The 16,142-nt window shown below is 42.1% G+C and overlaps 1 long non-coding RNA gene across 2 annotated transcripts; it reads right to left on the bottom strand.

Annotated features, from left to right (window-relative positions):
- Positions 1 to 7,389: 7,389 nt before the first annotated feature.
- LOC106885591 lies at positions 7,390 to 15,491 on the bottom strand. Of its 2 annotated transcripts, XR_001411466.1 has the most exons (3): positions 12,548 to 15,491; positions 8,476 to 11,347; positions 7,390 to 7,885 (listed from the first exon to the last, which is right to left on the bottom strand). It is a non-coding gene; the product is annotated as an uncharacterized LOC106885591 (long non-coding RNA). The 2 variants fall into 2 exon arrangements; XR_001411465.1 differs by having other exon boundaries at positions 8,476 to 15,491.
- Positions 15,492 to 16,142: the final 651 nt, after the last annotated feature.

Below are 16,142 nucleotides of genomic sequence, written 5' to 3'. Positions count from 1 at the left end.
CCCCTCCCCGCCCGTCCGTCCCCGCGCTCCCCTCACGCACGCACGCACGCACGCACGCAGGCGTCACCCGGGGCTGGCCCAGCCCTCCTTCCCCTCCTCTTTCCGCCCCGGTGCCGCTCCCCCGCCTCCCCCCCGAGCCGCTACCGCCGGCACCCCGCGCTCAGGCAGTAACTGCGCTGTTCCCGTCCGCCATCCGTTTCCCAGCGCCGCCGGCCCGGGCTGCGCTGCCTCCCCCTCCCTTCCCCCCCGCGCGCCTCATCCCCGGGCCGGCCCACGCGCCGGAGGCGGGCGGAGCTGCGCGGGGCGGCTGCCAATAGGGGGAAGCGGAAAGCGGCGTGAGAGACGTCACTGCGGGTGGCAACAGGGAAGGAGCCCTGCCTCCGCGCGGGGGCGCTGCCGCGCGGCGTGGGGTGGGGGGGGCCGGCGGCGCGAGGGACGGCGTAACGGTCGGGGCAGTGCGGGAGCGGAGCTGAGGGGAGGCGAGGCGGGAGGAACCGGGCAGCCTCGCCGCGGGCTCCGCGGGGCTCAGGGGCTTGTCCCCACCTTCCCCCTCCGCCTCGACGGGGAAGGAGAGGCCTGGCTTTCCCGGCGGGAAGGTGCCCCCACCCCGGGAGGGAGCGCTCGGGGTTGGCAGGGCACGGCTGCCACCTTCGCCCGCACCGTCAGGCGGAGAGGAGGTGATGCCGTGGGTGGGACGAGCGTTTGGGGGTACGGCCGTCGGCTACCCCCTTTCCAGCGTCTCCATAGCCGGTCCCGGCCGCCCCAGCCGCTGCCACCTGCGGCGGTTTGAACAGGATTGAAGTCCTGGTGCTCCAGGCGTGGTTCCCCCTCTGCTCTGCACTGGTGAGGCCACAACTGGAATATTGCGTCCAGTTCTGGGCTCCCCAGCTCAAGAGGGACAGGGAACTACTGGAAAGAGTCCAGCGTTGGGCTACAAAGATGATTCAAGGATTGGAGCACCTCCCTTATGAGGAAAGGCTCAAAGAGCTGGGGCTCTTTAGCCTCGAGAAGACTGAGGGGAGACCTAGTCTACGTTTACAAATTCCTAAAGGGTTGAAGGAAGATGGAGCTGGACTCTTTTCAGTGGTTTCCAGCGATAGGACAAGGGGCAACGGGCTCAAGCTGGGACTTAAGAAGTTCCACTCAAATATGAGGAAGAACTTCTTTATGGTGAGGGTGACAGAGCCCTGGAACAGGCTGCCCAGGGAGGTCGTGGAGTCCCCTTCTCTGGACATCTTAAAGACCCACCTTGATGCAGTCCTGAGTAATGTGCTCTAGGCAATCCTGCTTTGGCAGGAGAGTTGGACTAGATGATCTCTAGAGGTCCCTTCCAACTCTGACAATTCCGTTTATAAACCACTGCCCTCTTCTGGACCATGGTGATCAGCCTGAGGGGTTCTTCACCTCAGACATCTCACAGAACTTTATTCTGCTACTATTAGGAATGTTTTTGAGCATCACTGTGTTAAGTCTTCTTTCGGTCAGTGACATGTTGCCTTATAGATCACATAATAAAGCACCCTGTTCTGTACACACTACACAAACTTCTAAAATATTTGTTGTTTTGAAAAAAACATTCAGTGGTGTAACTTAGCATCTGTTTCCTAGGTCTAAATGGTGCGTTTAGGAAGCCTAAAATTCATGTTATTTTAGGCATGAGCATGAAAAATATTTACAATTTAAGATACTTCCCACTAAAATTAATATACATATGACCATAAATATTATGGTCATAGATTTTTTTTTACAAGCTTAAAAAAAAAATGTTTCACAACATGCAGCTTCTCAATTAGTAATTTTCATTTTGCTGTGTGAAATGCAAAAGACATACCTAGTCCAGCCTGTTCCACTCCTTAAATTATTCCAAATGTAAAGTCACAAAAGGAGGGTTTAGTAGGAGCACTGCATCCGAGTTGGTAGACAAATTGGTATCTGAAGAGAATAATTTCAACTGACTAGTAATAATTTAAAGGTTTTTCCTTTTGCAAAATGCTTTTCCTAAGAAGTAAAGGGATTGGAAATGGAACAGCTGCCTTTGAGGAGTCAGTTGTAATGTTCAATTATGCCTCCCGGGAAGGATCAGAAGAATTTCTAGTAAATATTGCTTATTTAGCATAATTTTACTCTGCCAGTTTCTAAGGAACCTATTAAGCTAATATCTAAGTGCTGCATAGGGGTTACAGAAAATAATGGCATCTGCCTAGAAGGGACAGTAAGTTATCCGTTCCAGCCCAGTTTTATTGCAGCCACATGTACCACATGTACCCCTGTAGGCTGTGGTTTTTTCTACTTTGGGCAAGATAAGAAAGAGTGTTTCTTGCAGAACAAGGCGGCGGCAACACTTGCAGGGCTCTGCCTAAGTGCTTCAGAGTTTTGGGCTTGCTGATTAGAATGTTTTGTTGGGTTTTTTCCAACTCAAATGTATACGTAGGACCTGTTAAAATGAATCGTGTGTAGCGAGTATCAGGAGGACCAGAGAAAACAGCCTAAGTGCGTCTGTGCAAAGCTTTTTGCATTGGTAGAGAACCATTAATGCATTCAGCAGAAAGAGAACGAGTCACAAACAAACGTTAGTGTACTAGGTTCTCATTAGCTCCAGCTGTTTAGTAAACAGGCTGTTGTTAGCGTGGGAAGCCTGCCTTTTGCACTCATTTATCCTGAGCCAAGTCCTAGATAGCGATCTAGCTCCCAGACAGCCAGTTCTATGCACATTGCAGAAAGGCAGAGGGAGGTTCTTTCTTCTTGGCAGTTGTTGGTCTTTGCATGTGCATGGTCAGACATGTTCCGTCTGTGCCATGCTGGAGTGAATATAGGAGGAAAGGCTGGCGTTTCTCCAAGCATTTTCTTTAGCCCTCTTTGAAATTACTTTGTCCAAGTTGCTTCTCATTTAATTCTCACCATATACCACGCTACCTGCACGGCATGTCACTGGCTTGGTGTTTATAGGGGTTTTATCCTTAACACTTATGTATGTTGAGTGGCTGCATTCCTAGCCATGTAGGATTGCGTAACAAAGTTCTTGTGAGACTACAAGCGGCTGCCTCTGTGGAGTTCAGAGGTGAAGAAGTGAAACTAGGCTGTTTGTCAAGTTTCAATTGATTCCTGCTAAAACAAACACAGAATTAGGTTTAAGCACGAATCGAATTTAAGCACCGTAACATTTTGATAGGAATGGGATTTCTTTGCTGGATGCCACCCGCCCCAATCACATACCATCAGTTTATGTCAAATACTTTACACTTGCTGTGTGACACTTTAAATTAATAATCGTCTTGAGATTATATAAACAAAATTTCTATTTTACTTCGTTGCAGACTTGCTTGTCCTCATAGTTGGAGACCGTAATATAAATAGAAGTACCCTACAGATATTCAAAACAATTGTCTACTTAAACCAGTTTCACTACTGGTTTCAGTATTTAATTGGTTTTAGTAAGCAAAATATTTATTGTAACGTTACTTAGTGTTTAATTGTTTGAGCAGTGAGACAGCTGTATGTGTGATCTATATTTCTATATTTAGGATGTACAAACTTTCCATCTATTGTAAGTTATTTGCTACTTCTGTTCTAGTTTACTTGCTGTTTTAGAAAACCTTCTCTTTCTCTGGAATCAGATTTAAAAAGGGCATAAAACTTGCCTATCTGTGAAACTGTATACATTTACCTACTCTAAGAACATACTCGGGTACAATCACTCACCTAAATGGATGATCATAGTGGTTTTCTGCCAACTACGCAGAAAAAGTGTAATTTGCAATTTTTATCTAAAATATTTATGAAACTAAGCTTATGCCCATAATGCTAAACATTCCACATTGCATATAGTTGTAATAAGGCGTAAACAAACATTGCATATTTTAATATCAAATATTTACATTTACAAGAAAGCAATTTCCATATTCTACCATAATTCATTAACATAATTGTGGAATAACTGATCAAATTATTGAGTTATGGTAGTACAATATGACAGTTATCAAGACACCTGTACTGCCTTGGTTGTGAATGAATTTCAGGCCATGGTTCCAAGGCAATTAAGAAAACTGTAGCCATTACTGGATCATCTAACGATAGAAATTTAGCCGGGTCATGCATATTTACAGAACTGTATTTCAAACAACACCGCTGAACAAGCAAGAGCACACACTAGTGGTTTTCTGTGGGTGTGAGCTGTCAGCACACCGCCTGAAACTCTCATCTGAACCGTGTCCAGGACTTACACCCCTGCCTGATGTATCCTTGGCATGTTTGTCACTAGCTGTTCTGGGATCAGACTGTTCCACAACCAGCCTCTTGAAAAACACCAGGTCATTTTCAGGTTGCCATTTCTGCCTTAATCCTCCAAGAACAACGTGCTGCTTTGTGACAGTTTGACACAGGGTGTGCACTGCCTGAACTCTGTTTACCCTCCAGTTACTCCCCCTGTAACCAGCAAATCTATTAATTGCTGAGATGTGAAGAACTTTCCAGCGGGACAGGCTGTGAGCGCTGCTGATGGGGTGTTGCTGGGGAAGAGGTCCAGCAGAAGCCTCAGGGTTAACAGTGGGGACACCAGGACCCCTCGCCAGCTGGGACCACTGCACTGACCCATTTGACTTTCTTCTGGACTACACCATCTCCTCCACTGCAGGAGAGGCAGGCTGTGTTAAAGACCAGCACACTGACTCTCTTGGCCTCTCTCCTGGGCTGCACTGTGTCTCCCATAGAACAGGGAAGTCATGTCCCTTGTTAACATAAATATTTATCCATGACTAGAATTGCTTTAGTATCCAGGTCCATCCAGTGTCCTCACTGTCAATTCACTCTTTAACTGTGCCACACTTCCTCTGAGCGGCATAAGCGGAGTTGTTGCTAAGGCAGGAGCTGGTCATGGAAATGGAGTACATCTGCACCAAAACTCCTTGCCTGGGAGAAAGCTTCCTTGTGCAGCAGCCACACACAGCAAGAGAAGGTGCTCGCAGAGATGAAGCAAAGGAGGCCAAGTTGGCCCTGCTGGGAGGAATTTTCAATAAGAATAAAATGAACATCCATTCTATTGACATCTGAATTTTTCAAAAGAGTTAGGGGCAGCGGGAAGAGCTGCAAATGCTTGAGGCGCAAAGAAAACAGAAAGAAACGTAGAATAGAGAAGGCAATGTTTTTGGAGATCTATGCTGAAAATACATGACATAGAAATGGCCATCAGCAGAGCTATACTGAGCGGAGAGGAGGATTGCTGCAGTTATTGGGAGGCTGGGAATCACCAACTGCATTATGGCATCGTTAATTAGTTTGGAGAATGCAAACAGCCAGCAAGGTTTTGAACATGACATGTCATTCAGATGTCCCTGCCTCCCTTGAGCTCAGGGTGATGAACACAGTGAAGCATGCTGTGCTTCCCTCACTTGGGTAGCTTGTCTGTGTGTTAACCACATTTCCTCTTTCTTCCTGTCCCTCTACCCCAGCTCCTCTGAAAAGGAGCCTTCTCTACCCAAAGGGGAACATCTTTCTGGCTAAGCCATGTAGCTTTGTTCCTAGCAGTTCACTCAAGACTCTTTGGGCAAGAAAATGTGAGTGATGATTCATTTTTACCCAGCAAGACACTTCTTGCTCATTGAAGGTTACCAGTGTGTTTCTCCAGCTTTCCAGACAGAAATCCATGATGGATCCAGGGTATCAAGATTGATTCCTAATAGCAGAAAGTCATATCTACTCACTCCTGGGGTGACAGGAAGGCGAAGGAGTTGTTACTGTACAAGGCATGTGTGGACATGTTGAATCTGAGGAGAAAAGCAATGACTAAAATAGCCAACAGAGAAGTTCACTTATTCTGGGAAGTGTTTAAAGAGATGGTACTTTGCTCTCCTGAGCTAAAATTCAGTCACCTCTCATACATTATCTCTGCTTTGACATACGACTAGAAATTGCTGGGGGGAAATAGAAAGGGCAAGCTTTCCTGCATAGCTTCATTTTATCACCAGTTTTTACTGGAATCGATGAAGACTATGTCAGGATGTGTGTTTGCATTTCCTTTCTCAAAATTGAGTTGTGTGGTTCTTGTGGTAATCCAGGATGAGGAAAGCCTCAGGGAAGACCTGACAGACACAGATGGTACAGCTTCTACTTAGAGCCACTGAGGTAGAGCATGTCATTAAGATGTGGCCTGTGCCCCCACATAGCTTATGCTGAGCTGAAAGGGCAAAAGAGGAGGCGGCCACAAGTTTTGGAATATTCGGATAACTGAAGATCTGAGGCAAAGATCAACAAAAAGAGTTGAGTGAATGTCCTGTGAGCATTCAACTGGAAGGGGGCTGGGGATAGGCACATGTGAGGACACCAACGGACAGAAAGTGGGGAGGACAAAAAGAAGAAACTGCCAAAAAAAAAGTCTGGGCTAACTATGAAGGGTCCCATCAGATGCAGAATAGCAGAACCACAGAAAGCCAGACAGTTTGAAGTTACCTATCCAACAAATTACTGAACAAACCCTTTGAGCAAATTTGTACTGGCAGCTTGAGTTTATACTGGCTCAGTGCTTTGAATCACTAGACCATGATGTTTTTGAATTGCTACTAGATGCCCTAAAATTTGAATTACTGTTTTATAGCCCACAGCACAGGGAATGTGCTTACTGCATGCTTCTGACAATTACGAAGCCGTTTAGAAGAGGAAGTTTATACAATAATATTGTATTTGTCAATATTCTTTTCTAGCTGACTTAAGTTGTTTCTCTTTTCAGCAACCTGTTTACTAAAAATTCCATTTGCTCAAATGCATTGTTTCAGATTACCTGTGTCAGTAGACAATTCTTAGCTTTTGATAATAAATTTTTCAGAAGTCTTTGAGAAAGTGATTACAAAAATCAGTTGTACACTTGAAATTAAAAAAAAAAATAAAAAAAAAGGAAAGAGGGTTGTGCAGCTGAACAGGTAAAATGTACACAAGACTCAGCTACCTACTTAGCCTTAAATGTAAGCATTACCTGAACTTACAACACCCTATTACTTGTTTCAGATCAGCTATCCAACAATTTTTCAGGTGGCCTAATTTGTAACAGAGCTCAGCAGCAACAGTTCCTATTTATTTCAATAGGTGTTGCGTAATTCAACAGCTTGCAAGATTGGACTAGCAGTGTTTAAGAATGGTCACTGCTAGCTGCTTCATGTACTTTTCTGCTTTGGGTAGATAGTAATGTTAAGCAAAGAAGATCAGAAATGCATTAAAAATCTTTTGTTATCCCTTTAGACCCTTTAGCATTTTGGTATTTCTGGGTCTTGAATATTTGTCTCCAAGACATCATGCTGCTGTCCTCCATTATTTGTTTCAGTAGTGGTGTTTCTGCTTAGCATTTTATTCTTGCTGTATTTATTAGGAGAACGAGTAAATAAAGTACCCAATGCAACAAATTAATTGTTTTTTATGTTTAGGTTATGGTCTCCTGTTTTATTTTCATCCAAATAACAATTCTTATCTTCTCTTTCCACTACCTAATTTATATTGCTCCCATTTACTTTTGTAGATTCTTCATGCTCCTTAATACTCTCTTGTTTTTCTTAAAGAAAAGTAAGAACACATTACCTCAGTCTTTAGTCGAAGTAAAACCATCCAGGTCAGTGGCTCTTATATGCACGTTGCTGACTATGACTGTAGCCACTCTGGGTAGAGGTAGCAGAAGCTGCAGTAGCAACAGCTTTCCGTGTTGGCCAGGACAATGTGTTTGGCTATTCAGGGATTATTTAGGCAGCGCTTTGCTACAGCACACATGTATTAGAATTTGGGAATCTCAGTCTAGGTCATCTTCAGTCCAACACGGCTTCCAAGAGCATGTATCCTTTTCTGAGCACCTCAGAAGGCTGAATCCTGATCACAGCATTTCATTCTTAGATTTAGGATTCCTGGCTGTCACCTGTGAGGGAGGAAAACAAACTTTTGAATTACTTTGAATATATGTGCTTTAACACTTAGTCAATTCATTCTAATGTTCTAGGAAAAAAAAAAAAAAAAGAAAAAAAAAGGCGGGGGGGTGTTCATCTACATGATGTGTTAAAAGTAACTAAAAGTAACTTGGTTTGAGACATATATACCTGTGTTTCTTTAACCCAAAGAATATGGAAGCAGTGGCCCTCGTTATGATTTAAGTTATAGTAAAGTATTTTTCATCAATGCAGTTATTTTAGAATATTCCAACATTCCTTGAAAGCTATGAAGCAAAGAACCCTAAGAGAGGGCACCGTGTGTTTTATAGTACTGCCTACTGAGAGACTTAAGCATGAAAATAACCAGCATACCTATTTTTTTTCAACAAATCCATTAACTGTTATACAATAATCACATCCTACATTCTTTAAAAACTAATTTTTCAAAGAACAGCTTAGTGGTATGCTGTGTTCTTACGTAACAGCTACAGAGAATACATTTTCTTGTGCTGTGTCCTGGGGTAAGCTCATGCCAAAGTTATTACAACAATTCTATAGCTGAACAGTAACAACAACTCACCTTCTTTTTTCAGTCAGTTGTTTTTTACTGAGCTTTGTTATTCCAAATATACTTTTCCGCTGGCAGCTTTTATACCAGAAAGCCTTCGAGGAGTGGGAGTAGCTCTTTAAATTTGTCTGGAAGTAGCGTGGTTTCTTCTGCCTCGCCTGCTACTGCTGCTCACATTCTTTCATTTCCAGGTAGTAAGAGCTATTAATTTGTCATGTTTTTATTAAAAGGCAATACACGTTATCCCACAATTTGCAACATAGTATCAGTCTCTGTCACAGTCAACATTTACTTCCTCTTAGAACATGCAATTTGTGTATCAATATGTTTCCCAGTATTTTGGGAAACGTTACTTGACACTAAGTATCAGAATCCTATTTATCTTGTAGCAAGTTCTAAAAAGAAGTGAAATTAACTCGTTACCCAAAGACAGACAGATTCTCACAGGTTTTCCTATGTTCCACACCTTGAGAGACATATCAGACACTCATTGGAACATTATATTTTTCTGCCAAGTTCATTTCTCTCTTGTGACTAGTGATAGGGAAGCATGGAATCTCCTTTTTTAATTTACACCTTAGCCTAAATTTATTGAAAAGGCACCTCTTAGTTCCAGAGTCATGCACGTGAATTCCTCAGGTTTGTGAACCTGGTTTTTTTCAGTTGCTCATCATTTTCTAGAATTTCTCTCAAAACATTCTGGACTCAGTTCTCTGGGACACGAGCAATGATGATGAAAGAACACACTAGTGTAAAGACTGAAAACACAATAAAAATACTTGAAGCTAAATTTTAAGAGATCAATTAGATATATATTGTCTGCTGTAACATGTAATTCTCAAAATAAATCTTAAAATTTTCCTCACCTTTCCTAATCAGAACATCTGTTCTCCTAAATAACGAGAGCTATTAAACTTTGAGTAGTTGCTTGCGGAACTGAACTCAAAGCAAGGAGCAATCCTTTCTTTTCTGATAGTTGTTGTCCAAGCACAGCCGAGCAGGAACCGGGCCAGCTCTGGGATTCCCATGAAGACCGAAGGCAGTTTCAGGCCGTACAGACACCACATCCACCGGCCCATGGGAATGCACAGCAAGCTACAGCACCCCAACGTAACCCAAGGCACACGCTCCAGCTCCCAAGTTGCTTCACCAAACAAACCGGCAGGGCTGCTTTTAGCCACAAAGCCGGGTGGCTCCGTAGCGCGGCGCAGCACCCGGCGCTCCCCAGCCGCCCCTTCCAACAGAGCACACACAGAGCATCCCGTTGCCAAGCCTCTCCCCAGCTTCCGTTTCACATTTCAGTCTTCCCTGCTATTTAAGATCAGTTACCCAATACCACATCTCACCAGCAGAACGAGGACTGTGGCGCCTGCCATCCCGCCCTGGATCTGCTCTGCCCCCTTACTATTCACAACAGGACATCCCATGATCCATAAAGCTGGAGCTGCCTCCAGGGTTCTCAACTATGCCAGGGACACCGCTTGCTTAACAGGTTCTGTAACAGAACTTTGCATGAAGATGCAAATATTGTAATAGGCGAAACTACTTTTTATATTCCCTGTAAGTGAATTAGCACGTTAATGGGCTGGACGCTGTGCCTCCCACTTTTACTCCTACACATCTTGCAGGTTATAAAAAACTATCATTAATCCTTCAAAAAGACATGAAACACAAATATTCTTCTCCAGTCAGTATTCATTTGCAAGTTTGACAGCATTCACGTCCTTACAAGAGATACCTGTAGCACAGCACATAAACACAATGCACAACCCTTCATTCAGTTCTTTTGAATTTCCAGTGCAATTTTTTTAGTTGTTCTTCCGTAATGTTTCTATGAGGTGAGCGGAACAATTTTCCCAAAAAGTAAAACCTGCTGATTTAATTTTGTCAGGAGCCTCATTGCCCTTTTTAATTATACACATAAACATACAAAAACGTTAGGTTCTAATGCCCATCCTAAGTTCCTTCCCTTAGAACAACTAATCAGCACACCTGATGGCAACAGGAGGGATGCTGGGAACATAGGAGGGTACCAGTGAGGGCTGATTACTGAGGGACACGATACTGGAATGATACAGGCTGAGGATTCAGTTTTCCTGTGAATATCACATGGATGTGAGGGTGACAGAAAGCAGGAACACACGGAGGCTGTACGGGGTTGGGGCATCAGCCTGTGATACACAGGGGAAGCGAGAAAAAGACTCCATGGATGGTGTGGAAGCCTGCAGAGCTTACCTCTGACTCCACTGAAAGTTGCCCCGATCTCCTCCGCAGAGACTGCTTCAAAGGGTGAAAACCACTAGTTTAGAAGAAGGGAAATTTGTAAGGGTTTTTAACAGAGAAGACAACAGGGAGAGTTACTCCAGGAGGTAACTCGTATCACACATTAATCAAGGGGATCTCCCTGAAGATGGCCAAAGCATCCGATTATGCTGCTCGGTAGAATGTGCCCATCTTACTACTAATATAATTAATCCTATGTTACAGTGCTGGTTTTCTCATTCTTGCATGTATTAAATACAAAATCCACTCACCAGCACTGCTAGTGGTGACTCAGGAGCTAACGCTGTGTCACTGGAGCGCCTCTTCCATACAACGTATTTTTCAATGAAATACTCCCCAGTCACTGATTCAACGTTCAATTATTGCAGTGTAGTAGATTCTAGCTGATTTCCATTGAATTAGTTATTACGTGCCAGTAAGCCTCCTGTTCTTTAAAAATGTATTGTATTATTTTCTTTTCTCTTTTTCCACACGCCCAATCTTCCAGCCACTCCTTCACCAGCACACACGTTGCCTCCACGCTCTGTTCAGAGACAGACTTTCTATTTTTCACTGAATATTTGCAAAGGGCTGAATTTCCACACGTGACTGGTAATCAGTCCTGTATGTGAAGTAAATGCAATAAAAAGTTTAAGAAAGGTAAATGTACTCTGGCAAGTGCTCGTTCCTCTTTAGCGTCTGTTTCCCATCGTGGATTTTGTTTCAGTGGGCCAGAAACGCATTTAAATCTTCCTGTATCTTCAGAAGGTTATTTATATATTGGGACTGGATCAACGCCCATTTCTTCATCTTTCTGTCATTCATTAATTCTTTTCCAGCAATAAACTAGTGTAAAAATATGAATTACTGGTGAACCTTAAAAAGTAAAATTATAAAAAAAAGCTGCAGAATATAACTAGTCACAGTGCACAGTCAAGAAAAATTGCGATGTCCGTTGCACTGGATGTGAACCCTGGGTTTTCACCCTTGTAAAAAAAAAAAATCAAATGGCTTTATATATATATATATAAAAATCATTATCAAATACTGACTTTGAAGTAGAGAAATAACTGATACCACTAACAATGTATCAGGGGCTGAGATGACTTTCTTACAAAGGCAGTTCCTACGTAGCTGAGACCTGGGCAAGAACCTGCTTCAGGCGCTGTTTGCCTTTGTAAGGCTCCATGATGAAAACACTTTCTTTCAAAAAATATTTCATTTATAAAAAAAACCAAACCCATTAGCTTAGCTTACTAAGTAAACCCCTAAACAATGCAATTTTGACATTCATTTATCAGTACTAACCTGACCTTACTTTTTTCTATCCTCGAGTGTTAAAATTAAACTGCAGCCTCTTACACTCCCTGTTTGTGCTGCCACCTCCACTGCGGAGGGTTTGGGTTTTTTTTTTAATTTCAATCTGTTTTGGGTTGGTGTTTGTTTTTGGTTTTTTTGCCTGTTTTCTTTGAAACCATCATTGTTAACATCATGAAATTCAGTAAGTATACTCAGGCAGAAACTCCTACCCGGACAAATGAACAAAAGAAAACACCCAAATCAAAACCAGTTTGGGGCATGCTTCTTACTAAACCAAACCAGAAGAGCTCCAGAATTCTTAATGCAATCCACAAACAGGCACTTCCCTTTTGGCCAATAAAGTTTTACATCTTTTTGCCAGTGGTGAACTTTGCTTTTAATATACCGTATATTTCCCTGATGCTTTGGGAAGCTAACAGCAAAGAGCAACAACTGCTGCAGTTTAACGACGTTATTTTGACTTTTGATATAACACAAGCACAGACACACACGTATTAATTACCTTCTATCCTTCTCATCACAACGGTAGCGCAGAGGGAAGAAGGGAGCCTCTCTCTTCCCATCCTGTACTTTGCTGCTGTTTCCATCTGCTCTCAGAGGCTGTGAGCAACTCTTCCTCCTACTTTACTAAGAGTTTGCTTAAACATTGCTCTTGGACATCTTCATTTTCTTACGTCAGCTGGTTTCCTTACGACTGTTTCACAAGAGAGCCTGTGTGTCGTTATCCGAAGTGCTTATCTAAAATAAGCATTTCCTCCTGCTTGTGACAGAGGCAAGCTCCTGCTAATTTATGATTTTCTACGGGGACTTCACCGATAGGGGAGATGTACGTTATATTCCTGGAGTTCCAACAGTATAAAATAACACATACTATTATGTAATAAAAGGATGAAATTAACAGAACATACCCTGAAACATTACAATCAAAATGCGTAGTGAAATCATTTTTTCCCCCCACTTACAAGAAGCCAGTACTTCAGATTCAGTCCTTCAAGTGCCTGTAGGTGCCCAATGCCACACTGAAACCTCACAATCATTACAGGTATCGTGCTCGTAAAACTCTTGGCCTCTAAACACACTTTTTTTCCAAAACCAAAGACCCAGATTATTCACCGGAACAAAGAAAGGAATGAATCTGTCAAGCAATAGGAGCCTGCTCTTAATTTTAAAATTATTTCTATAGCTTAGACTAGGAAAAATAAAAGACATTTAAAAACGGATATTCCTTAAATCTTAGGCTGCTTTTCAAAAAATCTGTTCACTATTCTAAGCACTTTTCTTCTACTAAAATTTTTCAGTGACCTAAATACAAATGAGCACATAGAAAAACATCTCAAAATCAGGGTCAATCATGGAAGTTACTTTTACCAGCACTAGCTTATGTAGTCCATTACATTCTCTTTTTCCTCATTAATTTTTATTAAGTCCTGCTATTTTTTTTTTTGGTTTCTGGGTATCATCAGTTTTAATTACTATTTCTTTTTTTTTTTTTGCTGAGTTTGAATATTTTTAATCTATTCCTTTTGTCTCCTCTTACCAAATGAAAGTAAAGAAACTAACTTAATTTTTGACATAGTATATTTACCATACGGTTGCAATCCTCTATATAACTTAAAAGCAAATAAAAATGTATTTTAAATTAGATTGACGTGTGTAGAAAAAAATAAAGCTGAGGAAACTGAAGCAGGCTAATCATAAAGAAGACTAATAGCCTAATTACAAAGCTTATCATAAAAAAGAAAAGTGCAAGAATAAACATAAAAACTAAACAGAAGAAAAAAAATCAACTTGTTTTCTTATCCAGACAGGCAGTCACATTTATACCGTTAAACATTTCACAATATCTGTACATCTGACATACAGCTTCTTGAGACCTTGGCTTGTTACTTCGCCATTACTGAAGACTTTTTTTTTTTTTTTTTTTTGGACTCTACCGTCCTTCTGCTTGGGTTAAATATTCAAGATCAGCACACATCACACATAATCTTATCCCAGATATTAGAGTCATTAGTCTTTCATTCTACCCACGTTGACAACATGATGTGAACAACAATCAGTAAACATAATATCACTGATAATTGTTTAGGGAGGCCATAAGATGCAGGGCATAAAGCACTGCTGGCAACAATAGTACCCCATAAAAGAACCTTAAAATCTAGCACAAAGTATGCTGAACTACAGCCAATGATGTTGAATAACTTTTAAAAAATATTCAAAGTATAGACAAGACCTAGGTCTATTCCACCAACTACGTTTAAGGAAGTCATCTGTCTCTAATTTGTTTCTCGACCCTCCATATGATATGAAGCAATGATGCAGAAATTCTTTCAACATTGACCCTTTTTTTAAGTTCTTGAGCTGCTTACACAACATTGGCAAAATCTTAAATTTTCTCCAAAAGCAGAGGTTTGAACCTACAGTGGAAATTAGAAATTTATTTCAAATAATCTCTGTACTCAACAAATGCTAAGTTTTGACAAATACTAAGAAGTTACACATCAAATTCTTAACTGGTAGTATGCTGCCATTTCTAGCTTAAGCAATAAAAAGGAAAAAGATAGGGAGTGTGGGCGTGGAGAAAAGAAGAGATATCCTGATATCTGCCTGGAACAATCTCTGCCCCCCTTGGAGTTCCTTTGTTTTGGCTTGTTTTGTTTTGAGCTGCAAGAACTCTGCAAATGGGTGTTCCCAGCTTCTGGCAGCCATATGTGCTGCCCACCATCTGTTTTCATTCCACTGTGCTATGGAGACAAACATACTTTATTTTTAGTGCTCTACATTTCCTGATGTTGCACATAATAGGGATTATATCCCACGTCTAAGCCGCTATATGTGAAACATCTTCCGTGGATAACTGATGAGCAAAGGCGGCAGATTATTACCCAGGATCAGATGAGATAATTTTCATTACCCACTCCTCGGCGCAAGTCTATAATTTATACTGCAGTTTGGTTGATTCCTGTATACCCGTGCTTTCTCTCTGCACTGCCTACAAGGGGCTTCCTTCATATGTTTTAAAGCAACTTCCTGGGGTGTAGGAAATTACTACTAGGATTTCATGGGTCGCCATTAGTGGTTGCTATTCTGCAAGCAGCATTCGGAGTCACAACAGGATATGAAGAACTAAACAGCCTCGTGGTCAACTGCAGAGGGACAACAATGCAGTACAACAAATATTTGTTTGAAAGGAGGAGTTCTGCACACAGGCTCCCACACAGCTCTGTTGGAAATCACGCCCTCCAAAATTAGTTTGCTAGCATTAATTAGATAGTGTAGCATTTATATAAAATTTGATGGAAAAGATTTCACTGTTACATCTCAGCGCAGCTTTGGAAGGTGCCCATGGCACACCGGACAGCTAGTAATTCTTTAAAGTGCACCAGACTAAACTGAATTCTAGAATTTTCACCTCTCCTATGAGGACAGGCTGAGAGAGCTGGGGTTGTTCAACCTGGAGAAGAGAAGGCTCCAGGGAAACCTTTGAGCGGCATTTCAATATCTGAAGGGAGCCTACAGGAGAGCTGGAGAGGGACTCTTTGTCAGGGAGTGTAGTGACAGGACAAGGGGCAACAGTTTTAAATCGAAGAGGGGAGATTTAGATTAGATACTAGAAAGAAATTCCTTACATTGAGGGTGGTGAGACACTGGAACAGGTTGCCCAGGGAAGTCATGGATGCCCCATCCCTGGAGGGGTTCAAGGCCAGGCTGGATGGGGCTTTGAGCAACCTGGTCTGGTGGGAGGTGTCCCTGCCCATGGCAGGGGGGTTGGAACTAGATGATCTTTAAGGTCCCTTCCAACCCAAACCATTCTATGATTCTAAAACATTTCTGGTTTTACCTATATTGACATTAAGCCATACATTTCTAGTCTCTTTCAGTCTCTAGTATCTTTTTCTTTCCCCATTTAACCTCCCCCTCCTCAAACTTCTAAGCTTTTTTTTAGCTGCAGATGCCCCGATAAACATCTCCTACAACTCCAGCAGTATCATATCATTGCCAGCATACCTTTTATATCCAGACTTCTAGGGCACGTTGCAGCACAGACCTTTCCACCATATAACATCACAAATTCAGGACACCTTAAGTTACTATTAAGG

The sequence above is a fragment of the Calidris pugnax genome, unplaced genomic scaffold, assembly GCF_001431845.1.
Source record: "Calidris pugnax isolate Ruff unplaced genomic scaffold, ASM143184v1 scaffold11, whole genome shotgun sequence".
Classification (NCBI taxonomy): domain Eukaryota; kingdom Metazoa; phylum Chordata; class Aves; order Charadriiformes; family Scolopacidae; genus Calidris; species Calidris pugnax.
Note: the sequence above shows the minus strand (reverse complement) of the source record. Positions and strands in the feature narration are given on the sequence as shown.